Source organism: Mandrillus leucophaeus, unplaced genomic scaffold (genome assembly GCF_000951045.1).
Source record: "Mandrillus leucophaeus isolate KB7577 unplaced genomic scaffold, Mleu.le_1.0 Scaffold903, whole genome shotgun sequence".
NCBI classification, from domain to species: Eukaryota; Metazoa; Chordata; class Mammalia; order Primates; family Cercopithecidae; genus Mandrillus; species Mandrillus leucophaeus.
This window is the reverse complement of record NW_012109842.1, coordinates 527,814-543,480: the sequence shown is the minus strand read 5'-3', so window position 1 is coordinate 543,480 and position 15,667 is coordinate 527,814. Positions and strand designations below refer to the sequence as shown.

Here is a 15,667-nt window from a genome sequence, read left to right as displayed (position 1 = left end):
GAAAGGAAAGGAAAAAAAGGAAAGGGAAAGAAGAGAAAAAAAAAAGAAAAGAAAGAAGGAAGGAAGGAAGGAAACAAAGAAAGAAAGAAAAACAAAGAAAGAAAGAAAGAGAGAAACTCGTTTCGAGAAAGAAAGAGGAGGAGGAAAGAAGGAAAGAAAAGAAAAGAAAGAAGAAAAGAAGAGAAGAGAACAAAAGAAAAGTAAAAGAAAGGAAAAGGCATGAAGAGACCAGCACTAGAAGAGCTCACATACACCATCTCTATAGTTTTGTCTGCTCGGTAGCCCAGTAGCCCTCTCTCCTTCTGCTAACAGCACCCCTCTCTGCTGGAAAACTGCCCCTTCCCCTGCCACTTGGGTCTAGTGGAGGATGGCTACCTTCATTTATGTAATCTGCGATTCTATGACATCCATGTGAAGTCTCATTATAACTATTTTTTAAATAAGGCCCAAAGAAATTACACACAAATCACAATACCAAGAAATGATACTGCCAGTAGCTGCACCCAAATATCTCTGACTTTAACATGTGCACTTTTTCCAATATAACCCTTTCCCTCCCTGGTAACTTACAACATCTTAGTAACAACTCATGAACCAGTATTTACTGAGCACTTTCTGTACAGGGTATTGGAAAATCGTGGGAAAAGAATGCAATATAAGATATGGGAAAAAACAAATGCAAGTTTTTATTAGAAATGTTAAATCCCAAATCCCAGGCTGTACTGGCTTTTTCCGGGAGAAGGGTGGAGAAGGAAGTGTGTGCACATGTGCACTGCCTTTCAGTCGCCACACACTGATGCCCGCGTACAGCACTCACCTACTGTGAACCACAGAGGAAAAGTCTCCGTTCTAAAACACTTTTCCCATAGCTCCTGTGAAAATGAAGAGGCTGTTTTCTATGAAATCTGACGGAAATAATAGTCTAGAACAAATATCAGGGATGAAATTAAATGCTAGACACAGATATTCTTCTATTCCTAGTGGAAAAAGAAATGAAAGAAAAATCGCCAAAAACCGGTCAAGTCTCCGTTTCCTCAGTTCGTAAATTGTGGCAGTAAGTGGATTTCATACTTGGTTTAACTTTGGAAGCGTTTCTTCTAACAAACCCCTTCACGGAAAACCCAGGTATGAAACGTCCAGGAGCAGTCCCTGATGGCTCACTACACGTCTACACCCGACACCCAGGCCCCGCGGGTGCCCCAGTGTCCCTCCAGGCATCTCCGTGTCTTCTCAACCACTTCCCACCACCTCCAAACCGCAATGTTATGAGAGTTGACAGGGAAAGTCCACCCAAGTACATGTATTAAAAAGCAAACTGAAAGCACAATGTCAGAAGTTACAAAGATAAAGAAAATGGTGGCCATTAAGCTACTTTTGGAAACCCAGATGTAACAAAAATACTAACAGCTAACTTGCTGAGTGCTTACTCCTTGCCAAACTTTCAAATACTTCATGTGAGTTAACCCCTTAAGCCTCATAGTGATTCCAGGAGAAACGACTCTTCTATTCCCATATTAGAGAGGAACGAATTGAAGTTTACAGAGATTAAGAAACTTGCCCCAACTTACGAAGCCACTCAGTGAAGGAGCCCAGTTTTGAACCCAGGCAGTCTCCATCTGGAGCTCCCATGCCCACTTAACTGCTATGCTGTTCTGAATCATACTGTAAAAACAGCCACTGAGCTTCAAAGGTATTACATGCTTAATTCACATAACTTACTAACAGCAGCAAGCCTTACTCCAAGTTCAGATGACTTCTCATGATTACTATACTCCCTCGACATCTAACATTTGGGGGTGGGGGGGAAGAGGGTATCACTAAAACTCTACCCGTTGTCTTAAAAATGATTCTCAAACTGTCGTCCAAGGGCCCCTGAGGGTCTCCATCATATTTTCAAGGGGTCCTCGACATCCTCTCTTGTCGACCCTTGTATCTATGCATGCCTGGATTTTCTTCTTATACTTCAACCAACACAACACATTGCAACAGACTGCAATGCAGAAATACATATAAGAATTTGGCTGTCTTCTATTAAGCCAGACATTAAAGACATTTGCAAAAATGTGAAACAATGCCACTCTTGTCACTAAATATTTTTGTTTCAGAGAATATAATTATTTTCATTAAAATATTATTTATGTTAAGTAATGATTATATTGTTATTTTTAAATAAACTAATAAATATTCTTAATTTTTTCCACTGTAATTTCTAATGCCATAAATATTGTTATATAAGACACATATAATACTAAAAGTACTTTTGGGTCCTTAGTAGTTTTTAAAAGTATAACAGGATCCTGAGACCAAAAAGTTAAGAACTCCAGTCTTAAAAAATACAAATTAGTCCATTATTTCTACAGAGAACAGAGTCCACAATTCAAACCTAAAAGCTTCATCGTTACTTCCTAAGTAAAAGAGTCACTGGTAACATTTCTTTTTACCAATTTTTTCATCATTAAATAAACTGCTAAACTTTAAAACTGATGAAATTAGATGTCATCATAATTTACACATAACACAAATTTACCCATAAGTGTAATCAAAAGGATATATTTTGTGGCATGTTTAAAATTCATTAGGATAAATTATAACACTCTAAATTTGTATCTATCATATACACTTTCTACACAATGCCTAATATTTTCATAACTGTAATCTCAGATGTCAGTAAAGTCTTTACCATCTAGGCAATTTAGATTATATTTGTAAACAAAATTTAAGGCATATTTCAAAAGCAGCTAAAAAAAAAATAGACACTATTAACTTCCATACCCATAAAAAAAGACTAGTAACCAAGAGTGAGGACAAGTGTTTATTTTTTAAAATATATGTTATAGCAAAAAAAATCAAAAGTCTAAGTTTTCAAATTAAATAAAATGTTTATTCATGCTGTTGTTACTAGATATATTTCTGTATCTTTATAAACTTAGGCCTGAATGTTCATGCGTATAATCAATGCAATCAAAATTATCACTAAAAATATTTATTAAATACTGAGATTATCATATCATGATATCAAGCACCTACGAATATGTTTTATGGAATAAACATGCTTCCCTTCACACAAAAAACTTCAGAAAACTTACACAATGTATAAACATTATGTTTTATACAGGCAAAAAAAGAGATTAAGAGAAACAGAGAGGAAAAGATAATAAAATCACTGTTCAATGGAATGTCTAAGGAGCTGTTATTTTCCTCCCAGCTTTGTGACATAAAGACATACACTATGAACTCAAGAAGAAATAGAAGTAGGTTAACCATAATTGCACATGATAATGCTGTTAACTTATTCTATCTGCTTTATCCTCAGAAGAAATAAATGGAAGATTTATTCTACTGGCCCTGTCCTATTTGAAAACAGACATTTTAGCCATCTAAAGAAGAAAATGGCTCAGGTTTCTCATAGGAAGATAAGGCAGCAACAATAGCGTGGTTTAAATCGTCAGATCCCGCATTCCAGATAAGGAAAACAATACCCACACAGCAAGAAGAACTTGTAAAGTCAAGGAAAGAACAAAATCCAGGCTACTATCTCTGATACAAATTGGCTCCACAGTCCCTTCTATCTTCTGCAAAAACGCCAGCTTTTGAAAAGTTACTTGAAACACTGTATTGTTTGCAAGCTAAATGATTTTCAAATTATCACTAGTTCTTCAAGGGACATTACAATCTGCGCTAAGTCACTCTTTTTAAATAATTACCTAAGCTGAATTCACTTAAGCAACATTACTCTCTCATATTAAATAAAGAGGACAGGCACTGTCAACGTATGCACAAGTTGTGAAAAAAAATCACCCAACCTCAGCCAAATGCACCTCACAAGGGCACGGCAAACAGGGTGCACTTTGTCAGGAGTGCAGATGGGAAGGTGGCCGTAGCATACTTCTGGAACCTCAATTATATACATGCCTGGGCTAGATTAAGGAAAGAAACCTACAAACCTTTTATTTAATTCTATAGTCCTTTCCTTCTCTAAATGCATAAACTTAAAAATTATGTCTAAAACTTGTAAACTTAATAACTAAATGTAATAATTTCTCCATATAGAACAGACAAGTAATTTCATATGCATTCCCTGACATAGTATTAACTTGAAAATGCCTGTCCACAGATGGTCAGCACATTCTTCTTTAAACAACGTTGCAACATGCTGAGCTCCTAGAACTGTGGCCATACAGAAAATACAGACAAACACTCATGTCAGAGAACAAACTGTGGCTACTATGTCTAGAGAAAGATAGCATAATAGCATCAGTGTCTATTTTAAGGCCATCCTCCAACATCTGAAAGTGTTCACAGTATCACTGAATTCTTAAGATAGAAAAGTTTGTGTTTTTAAATAATGATATTATCTAGGAGTAGTTCTTTCCAAATGAAGGCAAGAAGTGCATAATACAGGGACTAGAGAAGGTCTATGAATATATCTATACAAGGAATTGATATTCATGAATTCTACATATCTCTATTAGTATTGTAAAGCAAAGCTGTGGATACAACTTTAAATAGGTATCTAATTTCACACATTCCCAAAAAGACTATTCCCAGCCAGAATCTAGCTGAATGGACGATGTTGTGACAGGAAAACTCTGCTGAGTGCAGATGTTTGTTTAATGCCAAGGAGACTGGGATGCCATCAAAATGCCAGACTTTCTCTCATCATTTGCCTGCCTTTTTCTAAAAGATTCAAGGATGTATATGAGTGCTTTAAAAGGAAATTATTGAATGTACTGTATACCCACAGGAAGATCTCCTTTTACTCTAGCCAAAGAGACTGTCTGTGGAGCAGATCTCTGCATTAGAAAGAGACGCAGCAGCAGTGCCTGGCAGTGACCTGACTCACCGAACCCAAACAGGGCACAAAACACAAGTCCCTAGCAGAGCCCACAGCAGGTGCCAGAACGCAAGGCCAGGAGAGACGCTCCCCCAGCAGGAGCTAAGAGGATCCCAAGCCCGACTGCCTAACCCTGGAGCTAACCTTTCTGTCAGGTCCCTCTGATTGCATGTCATGCCCTCTTTTCTGAGTGGGCAGTAATCTTATTCCTCACATACACGCCTAGAAAACCCTTCAGTCTGCAGTAAAACACAGAAGTGTGCTCTTTTCAAAACTTACCTAGAAACCATCACTGTGAAGGCCAAGAGGACAGCCTCACAGACACTCCTGTTGCCATCGCCATTACCTCGCTTTAAAATAAACTCTTGCCGAAGGCCTAAGCTATTGGCCAGTGTGTCCTTCCTGGAAAATGAGTGGCCTCCCGTCGAGAACAGGCTTCCCACCAGTCTAGGAGGCCAATGGATTAACCACACCAGTGCCGCCTCCTCAGGGTGCTCTCCGCCCCGGCCCACAATGTCTTCACACAGAACCCCTCTCACCTGGCCTCGCCCACCGAATCAGAAACACGCGCTGCACCTGCTCTCAGAAGCTGGGGTCAGGGCAATCCCTGACAACCTCTTTTCACACTCCTTTGCCAGTAGCTGTCGCAGCTTGTGCATGTTGCTCAGAAGGCCCCAGAAGCCACCTGACCTAAAGACAGAGCACTCAGATAAAGTACTGTGAGGCCAAGGCTGCTCTCAGAACGCCGCCCATTTCCAGATTTCCCATGACCACTAGGAAGGCACATTGTAAACAGCACTAATGGTCACAGAGGATGGTGATTTGCCTCTTAACAGATGCCATGAGCTTTACTCATAAGATACGGATTCGGCATTACCTCTTTTAGCCCTCACTTCAACCTGGGAAGGAGATATTAGAATCATTCCCATTTTATAAAGAAATGGAAGTTCTACAGGTTACAATCACAAAGCTCGTGAAACAGGAATTCAAAACCAAGTCCTGGGAAGAACATGCTTGGAAGGAAGATGTGGCTGAACACACTTCAGCTTTGAGTTGCTGAGGGATACCAAGCCAGCATGATTTCCCTGGAGCTCACAAGAAAGCCACACGAAAGAGAGTCAACACACAAATGCATAAAGACCTCAGCACAGACGAGGGAGGCACCATCTTCCCTTCATCCTCTACACTCTTTCCAGTCGCCAGCATCCACCATGACCTGCTCTGTGCTGCTCCTCCATGGCTCACAGTGAGGCAGCAATCAGTGCTTACTTTTAACTGATGTCAACAGCATAAAAATATTTGGGGTGCAAGCAAAGGAGAGAAAACACCAGAAGATCTTTGTTGAGGCCGCAGCCCACATGCTCCCATTCCAGTCACTTCCCTAAAGAAGTAAAAGTGAACTTGACTACCCACTGGGTTACCTACTTTGCTAGGGACACTGGGTGATAAACAGTAGTCACCGCAGGTAGATAGCTGACCGTGTGCTTACTGTCTGCCAAGATGCCTGCTAAGCACTTTCCATGCACTAACTCGTGGAACTTCAAAACAGCCCTGAGGTATAGGTATTGTTGTCCTCATTTTGCAGATAAGAAAATGGAGCCACAGAAAGTTTAAGAAACTTCCAAAAAGTCCCAGAAAAGTAGTATAGCATGTAGTCCCTGACTTTAGGAGCCTACAACACAATTATGGAAGCAAGATTCATTGACTGTAAGCAACTGGCAAACAGTGCTAATTATTAATCTTAATAAAAGTCAGTGCCTGGAGGTGGGGCGTGGTGGTTCACACCTGTAATCCCAGCACTTTGGGAGGCCGAGGTGGGCAGATCACTTGAGGTGAGGAGTTAGAGACCAGCCTGGGCAACACAGTGAAACCCTGTCTCTACTAAAAATACAAAAATTTGCCAGGCATGGTGGCACGTGCCTGTAGTCCCAGCTACTCAGGAGGCGGAAGTGGGAGAATCCCTTGATCTTGGGAGGCAGAGGCTGCAGTCAGCCAAGATCTCGCCACCGCACTTCAGCCTGGGTGACAGAGAGAGACTCTGTCTCAAAAAAAAAAAAAAGTCAATGCCTGTTATGCACAAGCGCTACACTAGTCGAAGGAAGAGAAGGTGAGCAAGGGCTGCAGTCGACAGACGCTTCCTGGAGAAGCAGGGCTACCACTTGGGGCAGTCTGTCCCCCACATACAGTTTGAAAGCAGTGGTTCTCAAAAGTACACAAATTAAAAGACAGAAATCAGCAATCTCTATAAAGATCATAATTCATCAATATGCTGATATAAGAAACGAACAGAAAATATAAGAAAGTAGGTTGAAAGTGAGGGAATGTGTCCTCCCGGGGATGGTGGGGAGGGGTGCTGCTGGCATGTGGTGGGCGGAGGCCAGCCACACGTTAAACATCCCTACAAAGCACAGGACAACCCCTCACCACAAAGAACTCTCTGGTCCAAAACTGTCAATGGTGCTAAAAAGCCTTATACAGAGGAAGGAGAATCTTTAGAAGGGGTCGCTCTATACAAGGGAAATAACACAGGCCGTGGCTCAGAAACAGAAAAGAGCTCAGATACATGGGAGGCCATTTCTTATGAGGAATAAGAGGAAATCATGTTGCCCAGGAAGGCTTCATGGAGGGCTGTGAAAGCCAAGCAGGATTACAGCTGGATTTGGTTGGAAAGGGGGATCTGCAACAGACCTGGGATGACATTCACAGGACAAGAGCCAAGAGTCAGGGAGTCCCAGAATCCAGCTGGAAGATTTGCTAGAATAGCCCAGGTGCAAAGTAACCAGCAGTTTCTGGTTAGAGGGGAGAAAAGGTAGTAAAATGCCTTATAAAGAAAGCACCGGCCAGGTGCAGTGGCTCACGCCTATAATCCCAGCACTTTGGGATGCCGAGGCGGGTGGATCACTTGACGTCAGGAGTTCAAGACCAGCCTGGCCAACACGATGAAACCGTCTCTACTGAAAATACAAAAATTAGCTGGACATGGTGGCACGTGCCTGTAGTCTCAGCTACTCAGGAGGCTGAGGCACAAGAATTGCTTGAACCTGGGAGGCAGAGGTTGCAGGGAGCAGAGATCATGCCACTGCACTCCAGCCTGGGTGACAGAGTGAGACTCGGTCTCAAAACAAAACAAAACAAAAAAACACAAGAGAAAGCATCGACCTGACTTACTATTGGACACGGGTGAAGGGAAGGCATAGGTGAGGTTTTTATTCTGTCTCCCTCTCTTGCTTGTGCACCCAGGACAGTGCCTGGCAGAGAGCAGGCATAAATCCTGATGCATGAATCATAAACACAGCGGACTGGCATGTTACGGGAAGTTAGGTTCTAATGTCCTCATGCAAAGGGAAAAATTACATACAATCCCATCAGACTTGGAAAATGATAAATGCCTCTAAAGGAGCAATAAAGTCAGCTTTTGTTCCAGCGGGGGAAATACTGCAGGTTCTTCAGTGGGAACCCAGATGGAAACCACGCCTCCTGTTCAGCACAGCACAGTCCCTTCAGGCCTACATAACCCAGCACACATGAGGGCACAGCAGGCCCCCTCCCACCCGGGGCAGCGGCAGAATCACACCCACTACCGGTGGCCAAAAGAGATGAAGTCACCTAAGTTAAATGTGCATATGATTCAAAGGTTCGGCGGTGGTGAAGGGTCCTCCCTGACAGGAGACTGAGCTGGGAGGTAGACGCAGCCGCTCTGATAAACCTGCAGGCCACACTGTCCCCAATTGACAGGGACAGAGCTGAAGCACTTCCCCCACCAAATGCACTCTTAAGATGTACGGGCTTTCTCCAGCAAGCAGACTCAGAAAAATTTTTTAAAATTAAAAGTTTGTAAGAAAAGACATTTGGGTTTCCACAACTGCAGGCCAGCGCTTTTCATGCGCATTTCACCAACCAGCGCTTATCTTTCCTCACTTACCAAATGCAGATGCAGCACTTTCTGTGCACAGAGCATTGTGGGAAATGCACAGCAGCACTTTCTGTGCACAGAGCATTGTGGGAAACGCACAGCAGCACTTTCTGTGCACAGAGCATTGTGGGAAATGCACAGCAGCACTTTCTGTGCACAGAGCATTGTGGGAAACGCACAGCAGCAAAAGCCTTGCAGTGCTAAGGAGGGCTCTGTCCGGTTGATCTATTAACTTAGACCCGAGGTCGGCACAGTTTTGTGTTTTTTTTAAGTCCAGACTGTAAATATTTAGGCTTTGAGGGTCATAGTCCCTGCGGCAGTTACTTAAACTCTGCCATCAGAGCACGAGGGAGCCACACAATATTAAAACAAATGGGCATGGCTGTGTGCCAGTAAAAACACTGACAAAACAGGCAGCAGGCCAGATGTGGCCACTGGGCTATGACTTGCCACCCCTGGCTTACACCTGTACTGTCAGCTGATGAGCCAGAATACAAACCATCAGAGAACTCAGCAGAACACCCAGAGTGGAGCTCTGGAAATGCCTGTGAAAAGCAGGTTTTGATGAGGGTGGAAGACAGCCTCAGGGCTGGTTACTCTGGAAGCGAGACCCTGCGGGGAGAGCCTCTCGGAGGAAGCTAAGGGCCCAGGACAGCCCAGGCTCACGTTGGGAAACAGCAACACACCCAGGAAACTCAAGCATAAAACGCTGCACGATCCTGAGGAAAGCCAACTCTGCCTGGCAAATCATCCTCCAAAATTTCACCGAAACTCTTACTACCGCAGAGCATCTCTTCCAACAATGGCCTTCCTCACATGTCCCGCCCCAAATGTTACTGAATTGTTAAGGCAGGGCACTGGTGGTTGGTAATAACTAATAATGCTTAGAGAACCTTCCTAATTTAGCTACAAATGTATAGTTCACTGAACTGTGGTTAAGAAAATAGATGCCAACCTGTAATAAAGCAGAAAGCCTAATAATTTGATCTTGTTCTCGGTTTCAGAACACTATAAGAAAGCATTCTTTTAATTCCAGGCTCAGTTTCTCAAGAAGCTTATCAATATCACCATAAAGACATCCATGAATTCCATGAGGCTCTCCACAATAGCCTCTCTTCAATGTCTACCTTGACGCAATGAACACAGGCCTGAAGCCATAAAGAGGATACATGTCACAACTCAGAACTGTTGGGAGAGACAGTGCTCCTGGACCCTTGGACCCCTACACATCTTGTCAGCGGTGCCAAGACTTCACGCCCTGACCACCCTCCCACCCAGGCCATTTCCTAAGGTTGTTTATGCAGCTGGCAAACTTTGAGAGACGAGTTACCTTCTTTCCTCCTTTCTCCACCTCCCTCTCCCAGCCCCTGGGAAAGACTAGGCGTATTTACTGCTTGCTATAACTGTGGTGGCTGCCCCTGCCTGGGTGTGCAACTCTGCTATGATGAAAATACACTGCAAGTCCAGCATCTACCTGGTCCATAACAAGCTGCCCTATGGGGATGTGGGGGGCAAGGGAAACTGATATAAATATTCCAATGCTGTTGTGCTTGCTGTACTACGAATTAGACACCCCTTTTCCTCTGACCCAGGAGCCTCGTGTCCTCTGCCAGCACCCATGAAAAATAACAGGCTTATTTGTAACAGTATCTTATTAGTTTGAAAGCAAGGTAAAATCAAATCCCAGAACCAACTATAATTGTCTTCAATAGTAAATGAAAATTTGCAACTCTTTATTTCATTTTCCTCTTTTCAATATCCATTCTTCAGCAAGGCTTCTTAAACTATGAGTGGTGAGAGCTCCTGGTTTTGCACAAAGCAATCCCAGTGCACACCTGCTGACCCACTGTTTCCAATCCACTAAGTGCCCCCTTTCACTCTCCAAAGTGTCCTCACCTGTACATTAAATTATATGATCACCCTACATAGAACCAAATGGACAGATATGTAATTGCTGAAAATACGTAAATTGCTTCAGTGTTTTGTTTGTGATCATTTTTCTTTAAAAACAAACAAACCAAAAAAACGAAACAACAGTCTGACTCCAGTTCTTTCACTTAAAACACGTTTTCCTGCAGGAACTTAACCCACCATAATTATATTTTGCAAATAATGGGAAGAAAGTTTAAATTCTGTGTCCTCTAGAAGCAAGATGACAATCAATGGTCGTTAAGTGTTTCATTGTTGCAAAGCACATTTAAATATTGACCATTTTTTCCTTTTTGAAAACTGTCATCCAAAACAGAATGATGCAAAAAAAATCACATATATCTGATCTTTCATTAAATGTGATGTTAATGGCTCCCTTCCCCACAATATTCTGAGGGAAAAGTTTCTCTAAGAAATATAATGAGGCCGCACCATGAAGATGTGACTCTGCAGATTCTGGGAAGCTATCCAGTTTGCGCATCCTTGTCTCTGCAACCTCATCCATGCTGGGAACTGCAGAGCTTGTCTCTTACACAGTAAAGAAACAACCTGAAACAAAGTAGTCCTTTATCAAACCTTCCCAAAGGGCAGTCAAAAGGGTTGGGCTTTCCGCTACCCTATGCATGCTCTCCACCAGGTTTAACGGGAGTGAGGTCCCTTCCATTCCTACTTGCATAAAAACACAGGCCAACACTCCACTAGATGTCCTTGACATCGACTCCTCACTAGCTGATCTGCTGTAGGGGCAGCAGCCATGCTCAGTTCTTCACCAAACCCCTGTTCCTATCTGCCCTGCACACACCCCTACACACATTGAGATCTTAGAGCTTTGACAAAGTGCAAAGAGAAGTCGCTCTACCCAAACGTACCCTGCCAACAAGGAATCCAACCTAGTGTTGGCAAAGCAGGCTCTCGATTAAACAAATTATGCACCGTACAAAATACATCTTCAAGTGAATCACAGTAGCAAAATCCCAGAGAAAGTACAAGGGAATTACAGTGCAAGCCTTGATTTACAAACTCCATCAGATCTGCCCAAATGTCAAGTGAATTGATAAAAAGAAATACCCCCACTTTACCACTTCCATAAACTAAAATGTTAAAAAATAATAATAATAAACTTGAATGTGACAGATTACTCAAAACAGAAACTGTGTTATTTTGTTTTGTTTTGTTTCCTAAGAGACTCACAAAGCTGAATTATTGGGGGTTTTTAAAGGATGGTCTTAGAAATTCATAACTGAAACAAAATTTATGGGTTTAAGAGACGACTTTTCTTCATTGTTGTAAATTTTCAGTGGTCTCTGAAGAATTCAAGTAAAATAAAAGCCCCCCCTGGTTACCCACATCTCCCCCCCGTGCACACACAAATAGCAGATGCACACACCCGCCCTTCATACTCCTGCTGCATCTTCCTGAAAATCCAGTTCTGGAATGGCAGTGGCTGGGTTCAAATCCAGCTCTACTGCTGAACAGCTGTGACTTGGGTGAGTCACTTATCCCCTGTGCTCTGGTTCTTTTGTGTGTAAAATGCCAGTAACAACAGCACCAACCACACAGAGCTGTCACAAGGATTACATGGGTTAACACTGGCAGAGAGTTAGGACCAAGCCTGGCACACTAGTGTTTGCTAAAACATTTTATCAAGAGAGCTACAAAATAAACTCCCTGGCAATGTCTCGCCTTTTAGATGCAAGGCAACGTTGAGGCCTACTTCATCGGCAAATACCGCATTTCTTTTGTGGGATCGTGCCTAATAGGCAGTGAGTGTCAACAAATATTCATGGGACTGATGGATACAAAAAGCTGTACAAATAAAGAAGCAAATGACCTCTTCCATGATTACAGTCAAAATTCCAAAGGGTTTCATTAAATTCAAACCACTAGGATGGTAAACAGGAGCCTGTGTGCTGTTCTCACCACAAAGTGGTACTTCCTCCCCTTCCACAGTGAGTCCTGGTCCCAGTGAAAACACTATAGAACCAGCCATCCCCGCCTCTCCTCACCGTAAGAAAGCTGACCACTGAGACCCTCCCACACTTGCCACCATCATTTCCCTCAACATTGCCACTTCTATTACTGGCAGTTATTGCCAATACTAAAACATGAGGCAAAATGAAATTTCTAAAGCACCGTGAAATCTATGGAAAAATATTCAGAAGCAAAGCTTTCAATTAATTCAGTATTTAAATGAAATTCATTTCAGACGCAATTCAATAAAGCCTTCATATTCTGAAGAGATTCCCAATAATATGAAAAAATATATAGATTTCCAAAAAGCTTCTGCTTTGGTGCATTGTGAAACTCGGGCTGCTCCTGCAGTGTAACGCTGTCTGATCTGCAGAATTAATTCAGATGTCCACAGGAATTGCAAACTCTGACTCACAGGCGCCTTCCACTGGCAGCCACCTAGATCACTGCACCTGCCCCAGTCGATACAGGAACTCCAGCCTTTGTACCTTCCAAACCTACTGTCCGTATGTGGACCTAAAATGCCCCTATGGCTTGGCTCTCTCTCCCCCATTTACGGCCCCTCCGTGGTTCTCCCGTTCTAAGGATACAGTCCAGGCTGCCATGGCTTCTGAGGCACCTCCTGACCTGGCTTCCCACCTGACCAGCCAACTTCTCTTCCAAGTCAGACTGTGCTACAACCTGACCTTGTGCACTCTCTTCTCACCTCCTACCTGGAGCCACCTTCCCACCACCTCGCTGCCCCTGGGGCCTCTGTGTAAATGTCATTTCCTCGGATGCCTCCTGCAACCACCACCCCGATCCCAGGCTCGGTGAGGGACACCTCCACAGCCAGCGCTTCCCTGAGAATCACACTCAGCACTTTGCATACTAGTTCCTTTACCTGAGCCCTCCGAGAGGCTTCTTTGTCACTGTATCTCCAGCACCTGGAATCACGTCTGGGGCACAGGAGGTCGTCAATAAATACCAGTTTAGTGAATGAGATGACAATGGCCTAACTGCAACAGTCAGGGTGAGAAATAGAGAAGACCCCAGAAAGAGCGGGGTGGAAGCCAGTAGGATCTGGTGACAGAACAGACGTGGGCAATAATAAAGAAAGAAGGGCCTGGCCTGGACGTCACATCTCCACTTGGGCAGCAACGTGAGAAAACCACTCACCAAGAAATCGGCAGAAGCACAGACTGAGGCGAAGGCACTGGTTTAGGTGTAGACACGCTAAACGTGAGGTGTCCCAAGACATGTGCCCACAATGTCGTGGCTAAGAACTCGTCCCTGCCCTGCTCAAGATGCCAATAGCTTCTCAGCACATTAAGGAAACTCCAAACTCGTCACTGAGTCCTACAAGGCCACGTATGCACTGGGTCTAGCCCCTCAAGCTCTCCTACCCCACTTTTTCAGTCTGCTTTCTCCCTGCTTGCCTCACTGGCCACAGTGGCCCTCCCACTGTCCCCAGAGGTGCCCAGCAAGATGCTCCTCAGCACCTGTGCACTCACTGCAGCCCACCTGGAGCACGGCACCCAGATCCTTGCAGGGCTTCCTGCTCCTCCTAATGTAGGTACCACTTCAAACATCACCTCCTCATGTCAGTCGTGAAAATTATCCACAGTAGCACCCCCTGACTCGCTGTCACATCAGTCTGTTTTAGTTTCATCACTAAACACTCGATGAACTGACGCTGTCTGTTCCTTTCTTCTGCATATTTGTTGTCTGTCTATCCTATCTACAGGGTACACAAAGTAAGGCCCCAGCTGGGCACAGTGGCTCATGCCTGTAATCCCAGCACTTTGGGAGGTTAAAGTGGAAGGATTGCTTGGGACCAGGAGTTTCAGACCAGCCTGGGCTGGGGAGACCCCCATCTCTACAACAACAACAACAAAAATTAGCTGAGTGTGGTGGTGTGTACCTGCAGTCCCAGCTACTCGGGAGGCTGAGATGGGAGGATCACTTGGGCCTGGGAGGTTGAGGCTGCAGTGATCCTTGATGGCACCACTGCACTCCAGCCTGGGTGACAGAGTGAGACCTTGTCTCAAAAAACAAACAAACAAACAAACAACCTAACAAAAGACGTAGTCAGGCTCCACAACTATTTTCTTTGCTAGCATAGCCCAAGAACTTAGAACAGTGTATGGCCCTTGCTAATAGCTCATCACATCTGTTAAATGAATATCTGAACGGAGGAATGAAAGTAGCAAGATGGGATTTGCCATCTCCTGCCCTCCCACTGAAATCATTGTGAAAATACAAAAGGTGATACAAAGTGCCAACTATCTAAGGACGCTAGTAATGCTGACTATCACAAATTCCAGAAAGTTCTATCAACCAAAAGCAAATGAAACTTTGGAGGAGGGCACGGAGCACCAACAGGAAAAGGGAAAAGGCAGGAAGTGGATTTCTCTGATCCTCACCTGGCCTCCTGTCTCGAGGGTCGCAAACCTGGCTGGCCACCAGGAGCACTGTGCTGTGTTTTGTTTATTTGTTTAGTTACAAATTCATCCATTCACGTACTGAGTAACTGATAAACTCATCCGGTTCAAAAGTCAAGACCATATAAATAGGTACAGGTGAAGAAATCTTACCTCTTCTCATGTCCCTGTCCACTTGTCTCCACACTACCTACATGCACACCCTTGACTGGTGAGTTTCCTGAGTTGGTTTTTATTATTATTATTATTATCATTATTTATACTATAGGTTCTAGGATATATGTGCAGAAAGTGCAGTTTTTGTACATAGGTATACACGTGCCATGGTGGTTTGCTGCACCCATCAACCCTTCACCTACATTAGGTATTTCTCCTAATGCTATCCTTCCGCTAGCCTCCCACCCCATGATAGGCCCCGGTGTGTGATGTTTCCCTCCCTGTGTCCATGTGTTCTCATTGTTCAACTCCCACTTACGAGCGAGAACATGCAGTGTTTGGTTTTCTGTTTCTGTGTTAGCTTGCTGAGAATGATGGTTTCCAGCTGCATCCATGTCTCTGCAAAAGACATGAGCTCATCCTTCTTTATGGCTGCATAGT

At 43.7% G+C, this 15,667-nt stretch overlaps 1 protein-coding gene across 2 annotated transcripts in view; it reads right to left on the bottom strand.

The window, feature by feature from the left end:
• Window positions 1–15,667, bottom strand: part of L3MBTL4 (l(3)mbt-like 4 (Drosophila)) — a 465,654-nt gene that overhangs the window by 407,646 nt on the left and 42,341 nt on the right. Inside the window, exon 1 of one of the 2 annotated variants that reach the window (XM_011969787.1) lies at window positions 5,470–5,553. The exons of the other annotated variant lie outside the window; for it this stretch is intronic. The gene's annotated coding sequence lies outside the window, so the exon portion shown is untranslated. Of the gene's footprint in view, window positions 1–5,469; window positions 5,554–15,667 lie in introns of those variants that run through there. 2 annotated transcript variants of the gene reach the window in all.